Source organism: Mus caroli, chromosome X, assembly GCF_900094665.2.
Source record: "Mus caroli chromosome X, CAROLI_EIJ_v1.1, whole genome shotgun sequence".
Classification (NCBI taxonomy): domain Eukaryota; kingdom Metazoa; phylum Chordata; class Mammalia; order Rodentia; family Muridae; genus Mus; species Mus caroli.
Window position 1 is genome coordinate 110,344,973 of NC_034589.1, and position 7,640 is coordinate 110,352,612.

General features: G+C 34.0%; 1 pseudogene; it reads left to right on the top strand.

The window, feature by feature from the left end:
* Positions 1 to 5,530: 5,530 nt before the first annotated feature.
* On the top strand, positions 5,531 to 7,188 carry LOC110286359 (annotated as a pseudogene).
* Positions 7,189 to 7,640: the final 452 nt, after the last annotated feature.

Consider the following 7,640-nt stretch of genomic DNA (forward strand, 5'->3'; position numbering starts at 1 on the left):
TGTCTTTAAGAATTGTCTTGGGTTTTTAATTGGGATTACATTGAATCTGTAGATTGTCTTCAGTAGGATGACCATTTTTACTATATTAATTCTGCCAAACCATGAGCATAGCAGACCTCTCCATTTTCTGAGATCATCTTCAGTTTCTTTCTTGAGAGACTTGAAATTATTGTCATATATTTCTTTCTCTGGTTTGGTTAAAGTAACCCCAAGATATTTTATATAATTTGTGGCTATTGTGAAAGGAGTTGTCTCCCGAATTTCTTTCTCAACCTGTTTATTGTTTGTATAAAGAAAGGCTACTGATTTATTTGAGTTAATTTTATATTTGGTCACTTTGCTTAATATGGTTACCAGCTGGAGAAGTTCTCTGAAAGAATTATTGGGTTTGCTTATGTATACTATCATATCATCTGCAAATAGTGGTACACTTATTTCTTCTTTTCCAATTTATATTCCTCTGAAAGATTCAACCCAAAAAGAGAAGTTCAAACTAATATTGCTTATGAATATTGATGCAAAAATATCCAATAAAATTCTAACTAACACAATCCAAGAACACATCAAAACCATCATTCACCACAATCAAGTAGGTTTCATCTCAGTGATGCAAAGTTGGTTCAATATATGAAAATCCATTAATGTATTAAGAGACATAAACAAACTCAAAGAAAAAAATCACATAGTAATCTCCTCAGATGCAGAAAAAATTGATAAAATACAACACCCCTTCATATTAAAAGCATTGGAGAGATCAGGAATTCAAGGACCATACCTGAACATAATAAAAGCAATTTATGGCAAAACAACAGCCAATATAAAATTAAATGGAGAGATACTTGAAGCAATCCTACTAAAATCAGGGACAAGACAAGGATACCCACTCTCCCCGTATTTATTCAATATAGTACTGGAAGTGCTAGCAAGACGGAGAATCTTTTAAATAAAAAATTATTTTTGCTAAAAGATGCTATCTAGTATCTGCTTTTCTAAAGTGTCAGAAGATTGTAAAATCTTTTAACACTAAATGAATGAAGTGTGACAAAATACTCTGACATCAGGAAGTATTACTAGTCTTTGCCAAAATGTGTTTCTATGTGTCTATGGGTTGATCTCCAGACTCTCCTCTGCCCTGAATGATCTCCTGCCCCAACTCTTTAGAGTATTCAACTGTTTACCACCAATCTGAACCAAAAGTGGTCTGACATTTGTTCCTCAGAAGAAAATTGTTAGGATTCTTTTCATATGATTTACACGTTGTAAGAACTGAGCAAATATATATGTATATGTGTCTCCATCTCTGTATAATATGGTCTTCTAAAAGTGTGGAAGTCAGAAGTGCTTGGTCCATGGTTCAGGGCCAAACCTAAGGAGAGTATCAAGGATGCCATGCATTATATTTTGCTAAGCAATAATACTACTACACATCATGGATCCAGAACTTCTCCTGTATGTTTCTTTTGGAAATCTTGGCAATCTCCCTGCTGTCATTAATGAGCTAGGAATGAAACCCAGATGTTTCTTAACTCTGCTCCTCTTTCCATTCTCTGCTCATCATTTCCATGTATTCTTCACTGGCAAAAGAGGGCCATTTATTCTCTTCCCTGTCTCTACTGGTAATAGCTCTGAACTATGTCTGTCTGATTGAGTCCTGCTCTTATTTCTCTGCTCCCTGATCCTCAATTCAGAAGAACTTGAGCCACCTCCCTGCACTTCCACCGTTCCTACCATCCCCTAGCCCCTGGATTTACAATATTTTGTACTTCACCCTAATAAACCCACTTTAAAATTTACTTAAATAGCACAGAGGATACTAGTAGTAAGAATAGTGATTGCATAGAAATTGTAGTAGATGTGATATATAATTTTTACATAATTCAAAAATTATAAGTTCTTGGTGCTTCCTGTTTATCTGGTTCAATACAAGTTAGTGTATAAACTAGGTGTAGTGCCTATCACAGAATTCTGGCAGTGACAACTTATTAAATCTTCTTTTTATGTTATATTGAAACCAGATCTCATTCTGTAGGTGTAGCTTGCCTTCAACCCATAGGAATACACCTGTCTGTCCTTCGTGAATGCTAGGATTAAAGGCATGCACCACAATGCCTTGCCTCATTAAATATATTTAGTCTGGAAAATAAGTCAAAATGTATTAATCAAAGGCAAAATATGATGGTCTTCCTTTCTTATGTCAATTTTGTGATGGATGAGAATAAATTTAGAAAGCAATGTACTCTTCTAAAATGTATATTAACATATTTGTGTGGTGCAATTTGAATAGACTATAATGCTCAAGATTGTAAAAAACTTAGTTGTTTAATTTGTGTATAATATTTCATGTAACTAATTCAATGATTTATTTAATTGCTTTATATATTCATATATATATATATATATTCTAAATTTTATATTTTTAAAATATTAAGAACATGGAAATGATTTAATTCAAATCAGGAAAGCTGGCCAAAAGATTAATTTCTCCAGTCTTTCTAAGCAATCTACATTCTGAGATAGGTTGGATACAGCAATTGACATGGAAATTATATTCAAAATGAGTAGAAATATTTTATTTTATGTCTCCTTAAACAAAATATGTACTAATTAGTGAACTATAAGTTTTTTCAAGAGTCTTATCATGGTATGGCTATGACCATACTATACCTTCTATTTTCCACTAATATAAGTTTAGATTAGAATAGTATAAATATATTTTCTTCTATTTAGGTTTTGTAGTAGGCAAGAATGACTTTGAACATCTAATCCTCCTTTTTCCCACATCCTGAATCCTTGGATTACAAGGTTTCATCGCCATACCTCATGGACTCATGCATGCTAAGCAAGCTAGTGGAGTGACACAGGAATCAGGCAAATAATATTCCCTGTCTTTAAGCTTTGTTTTGTGTTGTTAAAAACTTATCTCCCCTTCTGTATGTAAAATATTTCCAAAGACAGACAAATACATCAAAAAAGTCTAAAATAGTCTAGAAAATTATTTCATACCTCAATAATTCTATGTTATTAAGTTTTTGAGAAAAAAAACTTTAGAACGGAATCTAAAAATTTCCAAATGAATAAGAATAAATCTAAATAAAATTTCCTTTAGTTTTTATATTATTTTGTGTGTATTTCTTCATGCCATTCTGCACGTGTTCTACTTTAATGGAACTTATATTCCAGTGGGTAGAATAAACCTTTATCAAATAATTACACAATTATTAAATTTTATTTCTTTTAACTGCTTTAAGGGTTATGCTCTAATAGTTATGAACAATGTAGTGTAAAAATTTAACATATAGCCTAGTATGGCAGACTTTCATTGAGAATTTGTAACTAAATGATCTTATGAGCTCTTTTAATTGTGTTTTCTATTTACTTTATGATTCTAGTAGAAATAAAATAATTAAATACACTAGCATAATGGTGATTACACAATGATTTATGACAGGTTTTCTTATGATTAGTTTATAGTCCCACTGGGGAAAAAGGAATGTATTTTTATTTCATTATCCTAATAATGCTATACATAGATAGCAGTCAACAGCTATAACCAGTGATTACACTTATCTTTGATAACTGTTATACATTTCCATATTTATACATAATAAATACCTTAGTTAGCTTTTCCTGTAAAACTTTCCTATCCTAGAATTATCCTAGAGGAAGGAAAGCCATAACAGAGGAATTACCTATATTACATTTACATGTAAACAGGTTTTTGCCAGGTTGTCTTGATTGGTATTTGAGAAAGAAAGAACTAGCATGCCAAAAGTAAGCATTTCTGAACAGTTTAAGGTATCTAGTTAAGCCTAGTTAAGCCTGGTCAGTGAGCATGTTAGAAAACAACATTGTGTATGGCTCTTGCTATATTTCTTTGACTATGAAATCAGCTTCTTGTCAAAAATAATGCTGTGTAGAATAACAAGCAAGGCCTGACTTCAAGTGCTTGTCATGAGTTTCTGGCTTGACTTCCCTCAGTAATAGATGATAACCCAGAAATGTAAACTTAAATAAACCCCTTTCTCTCTTTAGTTACATTTGGGCAGATTATCAGGCAACAGAAATGAAACTAAAAAAAATAATGGATTCCTTACCTAAAAAACAATAAAATCATGGTACCCTTTGTTATTCAATATAGCAGAATACATGAATTATTTACTGAAAAGAAAATGAGATCTGAACATTAAAATAAGTCTTCACTTCTATGACTGCATTGCTTTAATGCTGAGTGGGAACACTAAATTGATTAACAAGAATGATACTGAGTACAAGGTAAATGCCAGAACTAAGCAATAACATCTAATAGTTTTAAGTTTGTATTTCATATGAAAGTGTTGGCATAATCACTTATATAAATGAACCATCCTCACATCTGTAAGTCCATCACAACAATATATTGATAATAAGGACTTCAATTCTAAGTAATAAATGTTAATTCGGCATTAGGATATATCTCTATTCCATGGGTAAGTAGTGAATTATGATTGCTTTTAATCCATGAAAACATTTAATATATTTAGCAATTATATACATTTTCTTCACATGTCAGTGTGTGTAGGGGAGTTAGGCTCCAATACATACTTTATTTTATACATCAGTTTTGAGTGAAATGATAGTTTACAATTTTTTTACAATCACATAACAATGAGCTGTGGGAAGGCATCACTTTAGACACCTAGGATTAATAACACCTAGGAAGAACTGTCTTTTCACTTATAGATGACTTTGCCATGAAGTAGCAATCCATAGTAGATATTTCTGCTTAATCTTTTCAAAGTATTTATAGATAGGCAAAATTATTTTGTTCTTGGAATATTTGTCCAGTGTCTATTTTTACATTTTCCCTTATTAACATGTAGAAAGAGTATATTTTGATTTTTCCCTCCACCGTCAGATAAACTTAGATCAAAATCTAGGTTCAATTTAACTTTTCTATATGTCAAGAAAGGGGTTTGTCTATACTGAGACTTACTTTTTCATCTGATTTTTTTTTAATAGTTACAAAAAGAGGACATGTTAACACATGCCCTTAAGGCCAGTATTAGAGAGAATGTGACAGAAGGCTCTGAAGTTCAAGGTCAAATTGTCCTACATAAGAATATATCTAAATAAATAAATGTTTTAGAAATCAAGGTGATAAAGATGTACAACTTTCAAAGGGCCCTTTACAATGATTAATTAATAGAATATATACAACGTGCTTTCTACAATTTTTAGAACCTTTTAGGTACATAAAATGTAGTGTCACTGAGTGAATTATAATTCTTACCTATTATTTACTATTTCAAACACAAAATATATTACAATGCACTAGTTTAGAATAGACAAACAAATGAATTATCATTGTGATAAATTAAGGCTATCCAGGTGTCTATTTTATGTGGACCTTTATAAACACCGGGACCTCTCTACAAAACAACAAAAAGTTGTCATTCAAAAGTAATTGTTGGGGATGTTTGTTATATTATTCCTTTCTGCTATTTGTCACTTCCAAGGAAGCATCGCTTAAGGCTCTTATCACCCTGCCATCATGTCTAAGTCAGAGTCTCCCAAGGAGCCAGAACAGCTGCAGAAGCTCTTCGCCAGAGGGCTGAGTTTTGAAACAACAAAAGAGAGTCTGAGGAACCATTTTGAGCAATGGGGAACACTCCTCAACTGTGGTGTAATGAGAGAGTCAAACTCCAAGAGATCCAGGGGCTTTGGGTTTGTCACATACACCACTATGGAGAATGTGGATATTGCTGCCAATGCAAGACCACACAAGGTAGATGGAAGAGTTGTGGAACCTAAGAGAGCTCTGTCAAGGAATATTCTCAGAGACCAGGTGCCCACTTATCTGTGAAAAAAAAAAAAAAAGCATTATTGGTGGTTTTAAAGAAGACACTGAAGAACATCACCTATTATTTTGAGTAGTATAGGAAAATTGAAGTGATAGAAATTATGATTGACAGAGGCAGTGGAAAAAAGAGGGGCTTTGCTTTTATCACCTGTGATGATCATGACTCTGTGGATAAGATTGTTATTCAGAACCCAGACACTATTGTATATACCAGCAAGATTTTGCTGACAAGACCCTGATATAGCTGTCTCTTGTGAGACTATGCCAGTACCTGGCAAATACAGAAGTGGATGCTCACATTCATCTATTGGATGGAACACAGGGTCCCCAATGCAGGAGCTAGAGAAAGTACCCAAGGAGCTAAAAGGGTCTGCAACCCTATAGGAGGAACAACAATATGAACTAACCAGTACCCCCAGAGCTCCTGTTTCTAGCTGTATATGTAGCAGAGGGTGGGTGGGTTGGGGAGCACAGTGGGGACAGGGTATAGGGAACTTTTGGAGAGGAAATTAGGAAGAGGGATAGCATATGAGATGTAAATGAAGAAAATATCTAATTAAAAAATTAAAAGAAAAAAGAAAAAAACAAAGAAAAACCAAAAAAACAAAAACAAACAAAAAGCAAAAAACAAAAACAAAACCACTGATGCACACAAATGCCCAGGTCTTCATCAGCTCAAAGTGGTCAATACCTTAGGCAGCTCAGCACTTGGCATTTGACAAATAAACTGTCACTATTATCTCTGAACAGATAACCAAAACAAGGTAAGACACGGGAGGGAGGGTGTTTCTTCCTCACTGAGCTAGCTATAAACAGACTAGACTGAACAAATAAATTTCTCTTGAAGCTCTAAAAAAAACAAAAACAAACAAACAAAAAACAAAACAACAACAGCAAACGCTGTGAATAGCCACAACTATGAAGTAAGAAAGGCTCTGTGGAGCAAGAGTGTTTCATCCAGCCAGAAACATCGAAGTTGTTCCAGAAACTTTTGTGGAGGTCATGGAGGCTGTTTTTGTGGCAATAACAATTTTGGTTGAGGAGAGAATGTCTGTGGTCATGGTGGCTTTGGTGGCAACTGTAGTGGTGGTGTATATGGTGGAAGTGGGGATGGCAATAATAAATTTGGCAATGATGGAAGCAATTTTGGAGGTGGTGGAAACGACAATGATTTTGGAAGCTATAACAATCAATCTTCAAATTTTGGACCAATGAATGGAGGAAACTTTGGAGGCAGGAGCTCTAGCCCTTATGATGGCAGAGGAAAGTACTTTAATAAACCATTAAACAAAAGTGGCTATGGAGATTCCAGCAGCAGCAGTAGACATGGAAGCAGCAGGAGGTCCTAATTACAGCCAGGAAACAAACCTTAGCAGGACCAGAGAGACAAAGTAATGACAGGAAAGCTACAGGTTACAACAGATTTGTGAACTCAGCCAAGCACAGTGGTGGAAGGGCCTAGCTGCTACAAAGACATGTTTAAGACAATACTTGTGTGTGGCCAAAAACTCCAGGACTGTATTTGTGACTAATTGTATAACATGTTCTTTTAGTTTGCTTTTTGGAAAGTGTAAAGCATTACATCAAAAGGTTTTACTGTAGACCTTTTTCATCCATGCTGTTATTTGCTGAATGTAATCATCTAATCATGTTGCTGAATAAAAGGGTTTTTTTTTAATGTGTTATATTAAGTTAGTCTACTCTGAAGCCATCTTTGTAAACTTTCCCAACACAGAAGTTAGAATTCCTTCAGAGTGGTGCCAAGCTCCATTTGGTATTTATTTATGGTTGCTCAAGTGAA